We start from the raw sequence: 17,918 nt of genomic DNA on the forward strand, positions 1-17,918 counted from the left end.
GACTTTCCTCGACCACGGGTTCACGACGCTCCCGCCTCGTCGAGTTCTGGCCGCGGACGGACTTCGCCTGAGTTTTCCCGGAGTAGCGCTGATCGCACAAAACTTAAAAGGCCTGCTTCTGCAAGGCAAACAGTTCACGCCAACTGGATGGTCATCTGAGGTCCCTGTCCCCTTCCCCCCCCCCCCCCCCCCCCACCCAAGAAACCCCCGACGGTCGCCTCTCCGCCCCTATCGAGCGGTAGCGCCCACAAGGACGCCATTCCAAGAAGAAGACTCTCCCTCCCAAGAAGTTCCTGCGATAGGATTCAGAGCCGCGGAGCACCACACTCCACAACCGATGGCACAGTCTTCGACCTCGACTGCAATGACTTCCCGGCGCTCGCTGACAGTACGACGCCAAGAGCCGCCGTCCCGACTCCCCAGGACTCAAGACCCCCCACAACACAACGCTAAAACCTTCGGAGAACCGTCTCGAGAACTCCTCACCCAAAAGAAGACTGACTTGTTCCCGGTGAGTCCAATCCCTTTCCACCCAACTACAGTACCACCTTCCTTAAAGTACGAAAATGAACTGACAAGCGAATTAAACATGAACTCCACAAATCAACTCTGCAAGTGTACCTGAACGCGGGGGTCCCCCCGAAGGGCATGTCACTGTCTCTCCCTCCGGCTATCACATACCTCGATCGATGCGACCGATCGGAATGGGATTTCGTCCTTTTAGAGGCGTCACTTAAACTGGTAAAAATCGCAATCAGTCATAGTGAGAAACAAGTAAAAAAATGTAACACTTCAATAACCACTATTATCCGATCGAACAACCCGCTTTCGACGCATGAAAGAAACAACCTCCTTACACGAGTTTGAAAGAAAGAAACGCCGCGAGCTTGAAACAATCAAGTCACGCAAACTCGATCGAGACAAAGTACCACACCCCGTACAACCTCCATCCGTCCCCAACCCAAATGATGCCGGTATTCAGCCAAACACTAGAATTACAGATAGCATGCGCCGAGACGAAGATGACCCTTCAAATATTTACGAGGTGAGTGGTACATGCACTATCGCTAATTTGTCTGGAATTACTCTATCAGCCGAAGAAGAAAAAGTTAGCTCTAAAAAACTAAACTTTTGCTCTTCCACTGGTTACATTGATGAGTTCCAAGTTCTCCGAGACCTAGATAAATTTGCCAGAAATTTAAGGTTGCGGGAATACTCTGTAGATAAACCGTCCAACTCTAAAAACACACAGCCACGCCCAACTAGCGATTGGACTCCAAATACCCGTCGCAAAAATGGCCTGGACTTGTACATATCCGCTGTACAAAAGGATATCATGCGAGAATACCACAGGTACAAAGGGAGACGGGACAACCTAACTAAATCTGAGAGAACCTCTTTGAAATCACTAGGCACTAGAAAAGACATCACAACAAAACCTGCAGACAAGGGAGGGGCGATTGTGATTCTCAGTACTCACGATTATGTTCAAGAAGGGTACCGCCAACTAAACGAACCAAAATTTTGTGAGCGTCTTCCAGGCGACCCTACGACACGTCACACTCAGATCGTAACGTCAGAGCTCGAACAACTTGTACACCGAGGCAAGATAACCGCTAATGACTATAATATAATGAAGCCAAAACAACCATCCCCCGGTCGCTTTTACATGCTTCCGAAAATTCACAAAAGTGGTAATCCAGGCCGTCCAATCATATCCGGGATAGGATTAATAACGGAACCTCTATCGGGCTATGTAGACGACCTAATTCGGCACATACCTACAACTCTCGATTCGCATGTAAGGACACTACCCACTTCCTCAGGGATATTTTAAATTTACATATACCTAAATGATCATATCTTGTAACCTTGGACGCGTCTTTATTGTACACGAACATTCCACACGACGGCGGAATAGCTTCGTTAATAGATATGTACGAGTCCCAAAGAAAACCAGAGAACCCAGATAGTCACGTCATTGCGACCCTAACAAGGCTGGTTTTAGAACCAAATGTATTTGAATTTAATAATGAATATTTTAGACAGGTTAGTGGTACCGCAATGGGCTCCAAGATGGCACCCAGTTATGCGATCATCTTTATGGGGAAGTTAGAGTCAAAATTTTTATGCGATCACCCATTAAAACCACTACTGTACAAAAGATTCATAGATGATATTTTTTTTTATTTGGTCGCACAACGAGGCGGACATGCAAGACTTCATAGTTAATTACAACGCTGCCCGCCCACACATTCGTTTCACTCACACTTACTCCCAAACCGACATGAACTTCTTAGACATGACTCTTATAATAGAGGATGGGAAATTAACAACAAAGCTTTATCGCAAGCCAACAGATCGGCAACATTACCTTCATTACAAGAGCGACCACCCACATTACTGCAAGAACAGCATACCCTATAGCCAGGTCCACCGTTTCAAACGCATCTGTTCAAACAAAAATGATTTTGACGCGAGCGCTCAAAACCTCAAGAACGTGTTGACACATCAAAAATATCACGAATGCGATCCATAAAGCCAGAATGGTGAACCGCAGCTATCTCCTGGAGGACCGTCCCCTACAGAGCAACACACAACGCACAAATCTGTGTCTCACCTATAGCACTAACCGTAGGCGTAGACTATGGGGGGGGGGGGGGGGGGGGGGGGGCAACGGGGCTCGTGCCCCCCCCCCCCTGGCGAAATCCGGGGGGGGGGGGGGGGGGAAGGGCAGAGCCCCTCCGGACCCGGGCCATGATCATTACCGAGACGCGGTTTACGTGCCATGTAACGAGCTTCTAGTAGCGGCATATAAACAAAATAACGCGCACGTTGCCTTTATTGACAAAATACACAGGAAATGGAATTCCAGCGTGTTTTCGTTAGCTTCAATCTCCAGTTCTGGCGAAAAAATAACGCGCAGCACCCCCCTGCCCCCCCCCCCCCCCCCCCCCCCCCCCCGGGAGATGGCGCAACAAACGCCGCCAACGAACGAGCATACGGCGTCGAGAGCCGGCGTATTTAGTAGACGATCTTTTCAACTCAAAAGCGGCGCGCGTTCCGCAGGCGGCGACAGTCGCAGAAAAAAAAAAAGACAGGCGCGGTAACAGCAAGGAACTGTTGTTCCTTGTCTGCAAAAGGGCCGGCTCTCGGCGTCGTCTGCTCGTTCGTTGGCGGGAGCTGGCGTCGCGACCGCTTGCGCCATCTCTTGTCTCCAGTGCGAAACGGCACCGTGTTGCTTGCAGACCGGTGGCGTCGCTGAGTTTCCATAGGAGCTAAGCTAAGCACCAGGTGAAGCTTAGCGGGTTTCGACCTCAACATTCTGGACTTAGATTGTGTCTAGCAGCGTAAATATTGATAAAAAAATTACTCTTCGTGGTAATTTTCTTTCCGTACGTTTTTGTTTGCTTTTTGTTTTTTATAAAGAAAAATAGTTTTTTATTGCAAAGTCTTTTCAAGTTCAAGAAGGCTTTACAACTTTGCATTTATGCTGAGAAGCATAGTTGCCACGTCAAGACCGCCTTCTTTGTTTTGGTCACTCTTTTCTTTCGCACTTTTACACGTCGGGTATCACCCATTATTACGGAAAAAGTCACCTTTCGATCGATTTGTTTGTCCCTGAACACCTAAGCATTCTTCAAGGTGATAAGAGAATTTACATTCAACACATGTTACAAAAAGCCCCATCATCCGGCAACGCTTCATCACAATCCAAACAGGCGTCACCTAGGGCTTTGCCATTCAAATCTTCCGCCAACATACAAACGAACTAAAAAATACTAACAACTGCAGTCCATAGCAGAACCTAATACACAGATGAACAAAAAGAAAACCAAAATATCGCCCTCTTGTACGAAGAACAGGGTTACACACTGGGCTGAGTTTTCACCGCCGACTGTGAAGATTGTTGTGTCGGAGCACGGTTTATCTGGCGAGGATGGCCGATCACAGCTATCCTCGCAGCGAGCTGAGGATTCCAAGCGCGATGGCGACTGAGTGAAGACAGCCTCGCGACTCCGCGGAAGTGCACGTACCGAAGAACGGGTCCGGTTGAAGCGCAGAGGTGTGGTTGCACGGCGAATCAGCAGTTTGGTACGAGTTGTACGTAGAACAGAGGGTTACACACTTCGCAGAGTGTTCGTCACAGACTTCCATTCTGAAGACGCCAATTTGAAAGCTAATCTTCCGTGCTGATCCTGTTTCACTATCAGTTGTGAGCAGTGCTAAATCAACAAGAGTGCTTTCAGAGAAGACAATGAAATGCCGCGCAGTGCAAACGTCGCTCAGGCCCCCATATGCGGAGCGCAACTTCGTCTGCTTCTTGCACAGGGGTACATAATGTCAGAACGCCAAACTCCCATGGGCTGATTGAAGAAAAAATAGTGGGTAGACCTTAAGGTTGAGGTCTACCCACTATCCTTCCAATCAAAGCGAATCAGAACTCGGCGTCGTTCTGACGTCACCGCAACACCTGCGCTAGAAGCAGACGACTCGCTCTCCGCATTAACAGTTAAGCGCCGTTCACACACTTGCAACCGAGTAGGACAGAGAGAGACAAGACTGGTTTTTAAGGCTTTTGCGACGACGTAAGACCTGTTCCTCAGCAGCGCATCCGGTTATCCGCCGTCGCAAGAGGCTTAAAAACCGCTCTTGTAAAATGATATGTAAAATACAAATTGTGAGACTTAGTACCTAATTCAGAGCAACGTTTTGGTCAGTCATTTCCACTGTTTGTGACCGCGTGTTGAGAGCGGCCTACGAGAGTACTCCGTCAGACTTATATTGCTATACACGCTGTTACGACGTGGCAGAGCCCGTCGCGAGTAAGACAGGCGTCCGGTGGTGGCTGAACGACTCCGAGGTTTATCGGTGCTCAGAAGACAAAAACGAGGATCGAACGCCACGTGCCAAAGCGAAAGACCACACGATCAAAAGAAAAATAAAATATGCACACGTGCTTTGGCACGTGATGAACATGATTACAAAATACACAAGGAAAACTTTCGTAGAAAACAATAACATGGGGCTGCGTTTTCTACAATTCTCTCTTCTTTAGAAGTGAAACCTGTCGACGGGCTTTCGGGTCCTGCTGGAACGCCGTAACGTCGCTTCTTCCTGGAGTTCCACTGGGATTGCCGTCGGCGCGTCTGGATGGTGGCTTTCATCGTTTGTGATCGCCGAAGATGATGGTGTTGTCGGAGGCCGCGTACCGGCCTGCTGGTCTAGCAGGTGATCCTCTTCCGGTATCCTCCTCCGTACTTGGTCAGCGTGGCGATGTACCACCTTTGATGGCGTTGAGACAGTCAGCATTCGCGACCCGGAGGTGGACTTGACCAGGCGTCCAGTTGTCTCCATCCCCGTAGTTACGAAAATACACAGGATCCCCTGGAGCAAAATTCCATCCAGGGTCATCATTCGTAACGTCCCGTGCAACCGATGGAAAGCAGGTGTCGACCCTCGATCGAATTTGATAGCCCAGCAGGACTTCCGACGGGGATCTTCCGGAGGCTTGTGGCGTTCTTCTGTAATTGAACAGCATCCGAACAAGGTTAGTTTCCAAGTTCTCGCCTCGCATCTTCTTAATCCCGTCTTTGACGGTGCGCACGGCCCTTTCTGCCAGACCGTTGGATTGCGGGTGGAAGGGAGCGGTTCGAAGATGCGAAATGTTGTTCATCGTGACAAACGTCTTAAACTCCTGACTTGTGAACTGAGTTCCGTTATCTGACACCAACGTGCGCGGAATTCCAAAGCGACTGAACAACATACGTAACGTTGCTATCGTTGATTGAGTGGTCGCGTGGGACAATGGTATGGCTTCGATCCATTTGCTGTGTGAATCGACAACAATTAGTACCATTTTTCCCTTTATTGGCCCAGCATAATCAATGTGTATTCTTGACCAATTTTCCTTTGTCTCGGGCCAATTAACTGGCTCTTTCGCACTTGGCATAGGCATAGCTTGAACACATTCCCTGCAAACTGCCGCCTGGCTTTCAATTGCCCTGTCAAGACCAGGCCACCAGAACTTTGACCGCGCGACCGCTTTCATTGAGGATGCTCCTTGGTGGGTTTCATGAAGCAGACTTAGCAATCGTTCCCTCGCCTTTGCTGGAATCACGACCCGGTGACCCCAGTACACGAGGTCCTGTGCTACTGAGAGTTCAAGCTTCTTGTCATAGAATGGTTGTAATTCGACTTCTCGGTGCTTTCGGCTCCTTGGCCATCCATCTAGGATGTGTCTTTTAACTTTTAGGAGCACGTCGTCACCGGCAGTCAGGTCTTTCAATTCTCTGGTGGTTACGGTCCCTTCGTCAAAGTTATGTAGTGCTAAAACATACTCCGGAAGCTCCATTGAGCTGCATGATTCCTTAGACGTCGGTAGCGGTAACCGGCTTAAAGCGTCTGCGTTGAACATCAGTTTACCAGGCTGGTAGTCCAGCTTGTACTGGTAGCCCCCAAGCAGCAGTGCCCAACGCTGGATCCTTGCAGCAGCCATGGCAGGGGTCGGCCGGCCCGGCTTTAGCAATCCCAGGAGTGGCTGGTGGTCGGTGACCAAGGTAAACTCTCTGCCCAAAAGGTAATCGCGGTACTTGGTCACACCAAAAATGAGAGCGAGTGCCTCGCGTTCCAACTGGGAGTAATTTTTTTCCGCAGCAGTTAAGGTACGTGAGCGGAAACCGATCGGCCTGTCCTCCTTTCCTACACGGTGAAACAACACGGCCCCAACACCGTATGGTGACGCGTCACACTCCAAGCGTAGTTCTTTCGCTGGGTCGAAATGGGTCAACACGTTTCCTGTTGTTAAAGCTTTCCTTGCTTTCATAAATGCCTCGTCCTGTGCCGGGCCCCACACTCAACGACAACCCTTCTCTAAAAGTTGATACAGCGGTGATAGCAGTGTAGACATTTGTGGTAGAAATCTGCTGTAGAAGGTCAACATGCCGATAAATGAGCGCAGTTCACTCACGTTTTTCGGACACGGAGCCCCAGCGATGGCCTCAAGGTTCTTTTCTGTTGGGTGCAGTCCCTCTCCCTCAATCTGATGGCCAAGGTAAGTAACCGATTCCTGCCTGAATCTGCACTTTTCCTTGCGCAACTTCACCCCGTGCTCTCGGAATCGCTGCAAAAGACATTTCAGTTTTGTTCCATCGTTAGAGCTTTGTTCCGAAAGTATGACGTCATCTAAGTAGGCCTGCACATCTGGAAGACCTTGGAGGACACATTCTATCTTGCGTTGAAAGATAGCGGGCGCTGAGGCTATTCCAAATGGTAATCGGTTATAGCAAAAGAGACCACGATGCGTGTTGATAACCGCAAGCTTCCGCGATTCCTCGTCCAGAGGCACTTGGTTATACGCGTCCCGCAAGTCCAGTGTGCTGAAACGGTCACCGCCATACAGACAAGCAAACATGTTCTCGATAACAGGGAGCGGGTACTGTTCTAACGCACAAACAGGATTCAGTGTCACCTTAAAATCCCTACAAATACGTACGGACCCATCTTTTTTTAGAACCGGCACAATGGGCGTAGTCCATTCAGAGTAGGCAACTGGTGAAATAATGCCGGCCTGTTCGAGCCTATCCAACTCCAGGGATACTTTCTCTCGTAAGGCAAACGGAATAGACCTTGCCTTTCAAAACTTTGGAGTTGCTCCATCCTTGAGGTACAGATGCGCAGGTGGTCCCTGAATGACTCCAAGCTCTGGAGAGAAGAGGTCTTCGTACTCGTCCAGTAGACTCTGGAGACCTTGCTGCTGATCACAGGGAGATTTCGGGATTGCTGTCAGGCTCAAAACATGTACGTCACGTTGATTCAATTTCTGAATCAAGTCTCGTCCGCACAAACATGGACCTCGGCAATCCACGACGGCCAATATACCCTGTACGGTAGTCGACTGGTATACAACTTTCATGGTTAACTCTCCGATAACTGGAATTGATCCCATGTAGCAACCCAACTTCACTTGAGGCTCTTGAAGTCTTGGCCAAGTTTTCCGGTGCCTTTCGTACATTTCTCTCGTTATGACGCAGACAGGTGACCCCGTGTCAATTTTCATGACCAGATCAATTCCACCCCACGTGAACGTGCGTCGCACTGGCGGTACAAGCTTCCTTTCTTTTACGGTTATCAGATTCCAAATCTGTGTGGTCAGGCTGTCGTCATCTTCGTCCAGGTACTCTACTGGTTGTAGTTGGTTGTTTTGTCTCTTGGCGCTCTTAGGGTTACGACACTTGGGAGCCAAATGCCCTTGCTTGCCACACTGGAAACATTTTGCTTTCTGCCATTTACAGTTGCTAGTGCTGTGATTGGTATTACCGCAACGTTCGCAGCCTACTGGGGAATGCAGCGATGTCCTGGCAGCGGGAGGCATCCTCTGCTGACCCTTCAGTGTGTGTACTTCGGATGGCCCACTTTCCCGCGACATTTTTTGTGAGTCGGCTTCTGCAGTTTCTGCTGCCACGGCAAGTGCTTCGGCGTCCTGCAAGCTCAGCTCTCGTTTGGCCAGCAACTGTTTCTGCAGATTCTTTGATCTGACGCCGCAAACGATTCGGTCTCGTAACATCCTGTCTAATGTCGTCCCGAAGTTGCAGTTATTAGCAATTCTTCTTATTTCCGCGATGAATGCGTGCACTGATTCTCCTTCCTCTTGGCATCGATGGAAGAACTTGAAACTCTCCGAAATCTCATTTGGTTTCGGGTCGTAGTAATCGCTCAGAGCACGGACCGCTTCGTCATACGTTAGCGAATTTGGCTTCCTGGGCGCCACCCTTCCGCAAAGCGCTTGTATCGTACTTGTTCCCAGCGCTGACACCAGCAGAGCCCTTTTCTTAGCATCATCCACCACATCGTTGCCTTCAAAATATGACTCTATCTTCACGAGGTAAGCGTTCCACTTATCTTGTTCATCGTCAAATTGCGGCAGATGGTGGGCCATGCTTGGAGCGTTGCCGGTTATCGTTGGAAACCCTGCGTCACCGGATGCCGTCCCTGCCGTTGTCGGTTCATCCCCCGCCTCTTGGTTCATGTGCTTGAAACTCGTCGCCACTGTTACGACGTGGCAGAGCCCGTCGCGAGTAAGACAGGCATCTGGTGGTGGCTGAACGACTCCGAGGTTTATCGGTGCTCTGAAGACAAAAACGAGGATCGAACGCCACGTGCCAAAGCGAAAGATTAAACGATCAAAAGAAAAAGAAAATATACACACGTGCTTTGGCACGTGATGAACATGATTACAAAATACACAAGGAAAACTTTCGTAGGAAACAATAACATGGGGCTGCGTTTTCTACACACGCAATATGTAAATTTGTACTAAATGTGTCTGACTGACGATTTACGATGTTTGGAATTAGTTTCCACTCTAAAATTGCCCGTAAAAATCTGGGAATCGGCACATGAAGTAAAAATTTACCTCGAATATGGGATTTACTGACCAGATTTACTCATTAAAATTTTAAGTATCAATTTTAAGTACAAAAATAAAAAAAAACAAGAATGCCCGATGTTCCTAAATGGGGCAGCTTTTTTATTTAGTAAAATATGTGTTTGATGTAGTAAGTGTTACATTGATACTTTGATCCGCTTATTTATGAGTGTCTCAAAATAAAGTTACAAGCTAGTACTAATGGCCCTTCAAACATCAGTAACTGGACCTATCAAGTTGAAACTTATCTCGAATACATGCTTCACTAGTCCCCTTTACACAATAGAAATTCAAGTCTCTATTTAAAGTACAAAAAAATCAAAAACTGTCCATTTGAGGCTTTTTTTTTTAGCAACTGAGACTTAAAATTTGAATGCGTGCATTCGACCAGTAAAGGAAGCATTTGAGGTAAGTTTCTGCTTGAAACGGTCGCGTCCCTGATTTTCGCTTGTGATTTTAGAGCCCAAACTTTATTTTGAAACGCATTGTCGAGCCCGGGTCTCTCAAAATATTGGAGTAGATCAGAGCGGATAAGTTCCCGTTTTGCGGTATTTTGATACGAGTTGGGCGTGAGTACGGCGGTAGCGCACCGTCTAGAAGCATAACCTAATCAATCGAGAATCCGCAAAAAGGAAGTGCATATTCATGGGCGTGCCAACCGGGGGGGGGGGGGGGGGGGGGCAAGGGAGCGCTCGCTTCCTCAGTTCTCAGAGTGGGAGGGCAAGGCATGTGTTTTGCCCCCCCCCCCCCCCCGGCCCTGAAACAGCCGCCACTGCCCTATTGGAAAAACCAGTTTAAACTGGTAACCAGTTCAAACTGGTACCAGGTTCAAACTTGGATATTGCTCCAGTTTGACCAGTTTGAACTGGTCATGGTGGTTAAACTGGTCATACGGTTGAACTGGTCATGGTGGTTGAACTGGTCATGGTGGTTGAACTGGTCATGGTGGTTTAACTGGTAACCAGTGGCTTATTGCCACTGGTTAAATTGGTTGAACTGGACAAACAAACTGTGCATACTGGTCTTACTGTGAAACTGTGCATACAGGTCTGACTGTGAAAATGTGTATACTGTTAATACTGTACCACTGCGTATACTGGTTCACTCTAAGCAGTTAAACCAGTTAAACTGGTAATATTGACAACACAGGTCGTAAACGGATAAAATTCACTTTTTTTCACAAAAAATACACATACTTCAGACCATAAAAATAAACATAAAAACATATCTACAATTTAAAAAAAATTGTCATGATATTATTCATTATAGTCCCAGCCGGTCGGCGAAATTTTCCACATCTTCTGGAGTGTCGGGGTCCCGGTGGTGGATAACATAGTACCTCAAGGCATCTGAAATGAGAATAAACATAAGAAATTAGAGCCATGGCAGATTTATTCGCACCCGTCTGTTCTAAAACTGTATGTATAACTAATGTCACGAATAAAAAATATGCACTATCACAAACAGCATGAGAGGGAATATGGAAGCGTGCGCCCACCGTACATGTGGTGCCAGTCTAGCGGCAATTAAGTATAAACCGCATGTAAGCGATTTGGCGAGCGACAAGAGAAGCGACGACGATCCGCTTCGCTGTCGCTCGGTCACTCGCGCGACGAGACAAACCGCATGAAAGCGACGGCAGCAAGCGACCAAGGCGATGAGCGACGATTTCTAGAAATCCAAAAACCGAGCGACGCGACGACCGACCGTGGGAAATCTCCGTCGCTCGTCGCTGATTCTCGTCACTGTCACCGTCGTTCGCTTAATCGCTTAGATGCGGTTCAGCCTTTACGCAAAGCAACGCCCAGGAGCGAAAAGATCCCGGTGTTACCCCCTTCCTGCCTCCCCAGCCTGTCGTCCGCTACGCAACTCACAACCACTATGGTAGAATATCTCTGAAGCTGCATACACACTGGCGGTTGTATTACTAGCATAGCTGTTCCAAATCGGGTCGCTGAAACGTTCAGTTTCACATGCACCTGATTATGAAAATGAATCCACATGGTCGAGCCTGCTTACCTGGCTCGCTGGCGCGGAGGCAGAGGCAGCCATTGCCGGCGCCGCAATGAGGACGGAGCGAATTCCAAACACGCCGTTCTGGGACGCAGCCATTTCGCCCGCGAGCGAGTGGAACTCAGGTGGAGGACGTCGTCAGCCACAGGAACCATCGGCAGAGGCAGCACTCAAGGCTCCTGCTAACTATCTTATACAAACACAGCTTGAAGACAACTTGTAACCTCCCCAAGCAGAACAGCGGCCCCAAACAACAAAGATCCGACCGGCCCAACGTGCGCCCAACTGTCGCGCCAAATCCGTTTTTTTTTTTTTTTTTTTGGTTGCCGGAGCTGCTGTTGACGCCGACTGGCGCTTCGAGTGGGCGCGAGGGCCGCGCTGATTGGCCCGCGCGCTCCCCGTCCTGGCACGTGAGCACCTCTCCCCTTGCAAGGCACCCAGGGCACCGGCGCATTCCAGGGGCCTGACTCATACTGCCACATTTTCCCGCGCTTCTCCAACATCACGTTTGAGGCTCCCTGCCTCGGCCTCGGGCACTTGCGCTGGAGCCTGGGAGCGGCTTCTCGGTGCAGGCCAGGGTGAATAAAGGCCGTGGTAAAAAGCGGGAAAATTATAAAGTCCAAGTGGGAAAGATTGAAGACATGGCGTTTTTTTTATTTTTCGGACCTCGAGAAAAGGGTGCACGTTACAATCGAGGGCGCGTTATATTCGAGTAAACTTGTCCCATCACCCACATAAAGCATGGTGCAGCAGTTATTAACGTTTTTATCTCAAGTTTTGTAGAATTTAAACTGGTTTAACCTATTTTTGGGAAGAAAATATATAAAAAAAAACTTTAAGAATATCGAAGTATGTTGGCTCTTACTTTTTGGGATTGATGAAGTGTTCTCTAGCTAAATAAATAAAGCTGACCTTTCGTGTGGGCATTAATATGCCATGAATTCAGTTGCAAATGAATTAATTGTTTGTAGTACCATGTCGCCCTGTGACAATCGCGAGATGGTAGAACATATATGAGAAATCAATACCTTCAACACTGTTTCAGAACCTTTTGTTGCGACTTTATTTTGCACAGTGAAGGTTACGAATGCCTCTGCGCTATCCAATTCGCACACCCCTACAAATAAAGTGAAAAAGAGGGGTCAATCTGGTAACCAGTTAGGCCAATCTGGTGACCAGTTTGGTCAATCTGGTTACCAGTTGGACCAGTTTGGCCAGTCTGGTGACCAGTTTGGTCAATCTGGTGACCAGTTTGGCCAATCTGGTGACCAGTTTGGCCAATCTGGTGACCAGTTTGGTCAATCTGGTTGCCAGTTTAGCCAGTGTGGTGACCAGTTAGGTCAATATGGTGACCAGTCAGGCCAATCTGGTGACCAGTTCGAAGGCAGTCTGGTGACCAGTTAGATCAATATGGTTACCAGTTAGACCAGTCTGACTACCAGTTCCACCAGTCTGATTTCCAGTTAGACCAGTCTGACCAGTCCAAATACCAGTTTGACCAGTTTAAATACCAGTATGACCAGCTAGATTTTCAAACTGGTCTTTCCAATAGGGTGGGTAGGGCAAATACTGGCCGGCGGCGCCCAAGGGATACCAAGGGCACCGCCCCCCCCCCCCCCCCCCCGGTCCCTGGGGGGAGGGGGGGGACCGGTTTGCCCCCCAGTCAAAAACAAGTTCGTACGCCTCTGTGCATATCAAATATGTAGTGCATAGAGTGCCTGAATGTTCTTCTGTTTTTGGTGATGCCATCGTTTGTAGTACCCGATGCCGACAGCACGCGCTCACGGGGAAAACACAAAGAAATCGCATGAAACAAAATGTCGCCTTAGCATATTCAGCGCTACGAGCGCGTGCAGGGACACGCTCTTTCACGCTTTCAGAACAAAAAATAAGAATAAGCGTTCGAAACAAAATGGCCAGATTTCATCAACCCAAGCAAAGCGCTCATGAAGGCACCCTAGTATCACATTCCTCAGTGTGATGGCCAGCCGCTCAGCGGGCGAGATGGGACAGCGATTCTTGGGCGCGTGTACGACACGGTCGTGGACGAGCCCGAGCAGTTCGTCGAATGAAGCCTTCGTTATCCGGCAGAAAAGGAAACGACAGAATTGATTCACTCTGATAAGCGACATGATTATTGACCGTGGCCTTACATGAAACCTTGGAAGTGGTATTCTGGGTCGGACTCGCGGAGCTCCTGTACTAGGTGGTAAAATTCTGCAAATACTGCGCGCTTATCAAATATGTCTCGTACGTACATCGTGCCTGTTCTCTTGCGCTGGATTCGGCGCCCTAAAAACACCGCTGCAATTTTTGTCTTTCTTTGCTTATCTAAATACATCGCGAATCGGCTCTCAATGGTTCCTCCTGTCTGAACAAGTCTGGACAGGATGCAAACGCAAACGGAAATGGACCATCAGCTTATGTCGCGGTTGTCATGGCTACGCGCATGCGCAACGCGAAGTGCGCGCCAGAGCGCGCTGTACCGCGCTGGAGTATAAACAGCCCTTTCCTACGCGCAGTTGCGTTTGAGAGCGTTTAAGTGCTTTTCACTGCGTTGCGTCAAGAAACCAAAGCGAGCCACCGGCGCATCCGTGCTTCGTATGAAGCGTGGAATCAAATTCAAGGAATCATCTTGGCACGCGACATATGAAGCAGGAATGCCCTGGTTTCTTGCAGACGTAACCCATTCAAACGCTCTCAAACGCGACTGCGCGCAGGGGCCTTACCCCCCATTCACACTGGAAGCGGATCCGCGTTCGCGAAGCGGTTGCGAAAGCGGTTGTATAAAGATCCAGTGCAATTGCACGCGCATTTGATGTCATCGTGTGCGCGTGCAATTGTACTGAATCCTTATACAACCGCGTTCGCAACCGCTTTGCGAACGCGGATCCGCTTCCAGTGTGAATGAGCCCTAAAACGGCAATGAAATCTCGAAGCTCTCCAGCAAACCCTTTCGGCAAGCTTGGGAAAAGCGGATCCCAGCCGCAATCGGTGTCAAGCAAATGGCGCGCGCCACATGCCGTCTGCTTGACACCACTTTCTGTGGCTATGAAGCCCATATAATAAAAGGCTATAACCAAAGCTTTTGGCGACTATTGATAATGTCGTCTGGAAATGCTACCTTTGTAAACTTTTATGGAAATTCTAACTTTGTATTATCCTCAACTATTGCGTCGTTTGATAAAGCATCGGGTCACGAGTCGCTTCAGTGTTGTGGGACATATTCTTAGCTGAATCTTACAGAGGAATATCCAAGGGCGTAAACATGGGAGTGAACCTCAGGGTTTTCCGATACGTGGATGATATTTTTGATGCTTGTGCCACCTCCCCATGTCTGTAACGACGACATTATCAATACAACGATAGATGTTTTTCCCTCTAAATCACACGACTCACCTTCACCCACCGAGCTATGGTGTACAGACGGCTGTAGTTCTTGGATTTAAACTTCCACTTCGACAAGGACCACGTAAGCTGGAAGTACCAGCCACTCTCGAAGAAAGCATTTTTGTCTTTTTCGTCTGCTTACTCAAAATTAGTGAAACGACGCATTGTGTTGTCGTTGATGAGAGCCTCCCTAGACAAGTCGTGCAAGCATAACATGGGCGAAAGCTTTTTTGATCCGGTGCGACGCTTTAAAATGGCCGGCTATCCAGAGCGTTTTTTGAAAGAAGTCAAAGATTAAAGAAAAAAGAATCGGAGAAGAAGCAGCCGACCAGAGAAAAAAAACACTACCGGTGGTAATTTCTAGGTCAACGGGCTGTTCCACAGCCTTAAAAAAGTTGCCGCACACTTTGAAGTGTCCCTGGTGTCCTCTGCGGCGTCAAAAGTTTACAGGCTGTGCTCAAGAGTTAACAAAAAAAGAACTGAGGCTTGCGCCAAGGAACACACCGCGCACTACATTCAATGTGCAACGTCAGTTGTCTACGAAAAAAAGCTGGAGGTACAACTCTGCATTTCTTATGAGTTGTGAATGCGATGCATGCAAGCCGCTAGTCCTCTCCTTCTGTCGTCTGCTCGTCCGCTCCCTTTGTCGTCTGCTGCGTACTAGCGCGCGCGCGCTTCGAGATCTCGGAGGCCATGGCGCAGCGGCCAATGGGAGCCCCGTCGACGCGCGCCAGCCAATGGAATTCAAGGTGAATCGCTCTTATTGGGATCGCGGAAACTAGGAGCCGTTTTCGTGCTTCAAACTGATTACGTCAGCTAGCCCCCATGAGATAGTTAATGCTTTCGCATCAATACTCATGACTTGAGCTAAAGCTAATATAGGTCAAACGGGGAGGTGCATCAACGACAGGGCACGCGAGCATGCCCTATCTGTTAAAAGCTCCCCAGCGGGTAATCTAGATATTCACTGCGATAGGTGCCCGTGTGCGCCTAATCTTGAACACAGTCCTTTTAAGGTCCGTTCACACTCTTGCAACCGAGTACGACCGAGAGAGACCAAACCGGTTTTTAAGCCTCTTGCGATCTGTTAGGACCAGCTCCGCTCAGCGCTTCCGGTCCCAAGAACTCTGTCTCGGTCGTACTCGGTTGCAAGAGTGTGAACGCGCCTTTACATGGTATCTTGACGAAGCAAAAATAGTAAGACAATTCAAAAACAAAAACTGATATAATTGTTTGAGGCCTATGGTATAAGAGTAAAGGGAAGGGATAGCTGCGTAAGCGCACCGTTAGTGCACTTAACCGAGAGTCTGCCTTTTTGTGTCGGAGATCGAATTTGTGTACAAATAGTAAGCGTGCATTCATAAAACCTTCAGTTGTAAGTTAGCGCTTGGTCCTGTCTCTTCTTCATCGTGTCCACGTATTTCTAGGCGCTTTACGAATTAACCCCACTACGTTGTACACGTTAAAGACCCCAGGCTAGCGGTTGTACTGCACTGGCCAAATTTCTCATCTACAACTAAGAGACAAGTCGCCCGTTGAGGCAGACTAAGTTTTACGCTGTATAAACATACACACAATAGTAATGAAGAACTATCGATAGTACTATAGATAACATCAGTAGTCGCCAGAAATCTGACTATCGATAGTAAAAAAGCTGTCGATAGTACTATCGAGAGTCGACTATCGAAAAACTATGGATAGTACTATCCATAGTCGACTATCGGAAAATTATCGTTAATCGAATATAGGAAAACCATTAATAGTTGTCTATCGTAAACCTATCGATAGTACTGTCGACGGTTTACTATCGATAGTTTTGCGACTCTAGTAGTTTGCGTCGCCAACTGTTCTTTTTCTCGCTTTATTTTTTTAAAATGGGACATCCACTAGCCCAAGCACTTACCATCCCAACTTTGGTGCAGCTTTCAGTGATCCAGAAGACGGGAGCTTGGGCGAAGAGATGAGGAAGGGATGCGAGGGTGGCGGTGCGGCAACTGTGTTCGCTCTAGTACTGTGAAACTATCAATAGTACTAACGGTAGTCGACTATCGAAAAACTATCGATAGTACTATCGATAGTCGACTATCGAAAAGCTATCGATAGTACTATCGATAGTCGACTATCGATAGTTCTGCGACACTATCGATAGTTTTGGAAAAACTATCGATAGTATCGATAGTGAATTTATCGAAAGTTTGGCATCACTAACACACAATCAAATTTTTTTTAAAGCTGTACCGGTGCGCTTTTCACTTCTTCAGAAAGGGGGCCCTTGCCGGGCCTCCATGCCTATTACTCCTAAAGACTTCGCTCGCGCAGACGATACAAGTATTTTAGATTACTTAGTGACATCGTTGGAAGCATTCCAGCAACTTAGCACTACTAGTACAGTTGACGACCTCTGGAACTTTTTAAAGACAACTATTTATTTTTGTATAGATAATTATGTACCTAGCAAAATTAAACATGTTCATCGTACAAATCCTTGAATAACACGCGAAATAATTCACTTGAAACGACGAATCAGAAGGCATAAAAAAAACAACAAAGAAAGCGTGAACGCCTTACAGAGCAGTTTAAAAACGACACTTAGAGAAGCCAAGGAAAGCTTTTTTTCAGTAACTCTGCACAGTTGTATAAAAAATACCCCCGAAAAGTTTTGGCGCTTTTTAAAGGGACGAAAGGAACCGATTGAACAGACTGTTGACGGTGACATAGTTATTACAGACAATGTAGAAATGGCAGGGCACTTTCATCGTTTTTTCCAGTCAGTTCTTTCAGCGCATGAGTCACATGTCATGCGTGAAGCCTCAAGCGACGATACTGAAATGAGCACACCGGGCAAGGTGATTACCCAATCAGGAATATTCGCGAAGTTGTTATTTCTTGATACGAAGGAATCAATGGGACCGGATAAAATACCGAATGAATTTCTAAAAAGATATGCTGAGTGGCTATCCCATTATCTTAAAAATATTTTTGACGCATGATTACAAACGCACACTCTTCCACAAGGATGGTTATCTGCCTGTGTTGTACCAGTAATTAAAGACGGAAGCCATCTCAGGGTAGATAATTACAGGCCCAT

General features: G+C 47.9%; 1 long non-coding RNA gene across 1 annotated transcript; it reads right to left on the minus strand.

The window, feature by feature from the left end:
- Positions 1-5,458: 5,458 nt before the first annotated feature.
- LOC121836192 lies at positions 5,459-7,036 on the minus strand. The gene is made up of 3 exons (XR_006077824.1): positions 6,971-7,036; positions 6,427-6,569; positions 5,459-5,525 (listed from the first exon to the last, which is right to left on the minus strand). It is a non-coding gene; the product is annotated as an uncharacterized LOC121836192 (long non-coding RNA).
- Between the last annotated feature and the right edge of the window lie 10,882 nt (positions 7,037-17,918).

The sequence above is a fragment of the Ixodes scapularis genome, unplaced genomic scaffold (genome assembly GCF_016920785.2).
Source record: "Ixodes scapularis isolate PalLabHiFi unplaced genomic scaffold, ASM1692078v2 PGA_scaffold1__304_contigs__length_218370807, whole genome shotgun sequence".
NCBI classification, from domain to species: Eukaryota; Metazoa; Arthropoda; class Arachnida; order Ixodida; family Ixodidae; genus Ixodes; species Ixodes scapularis.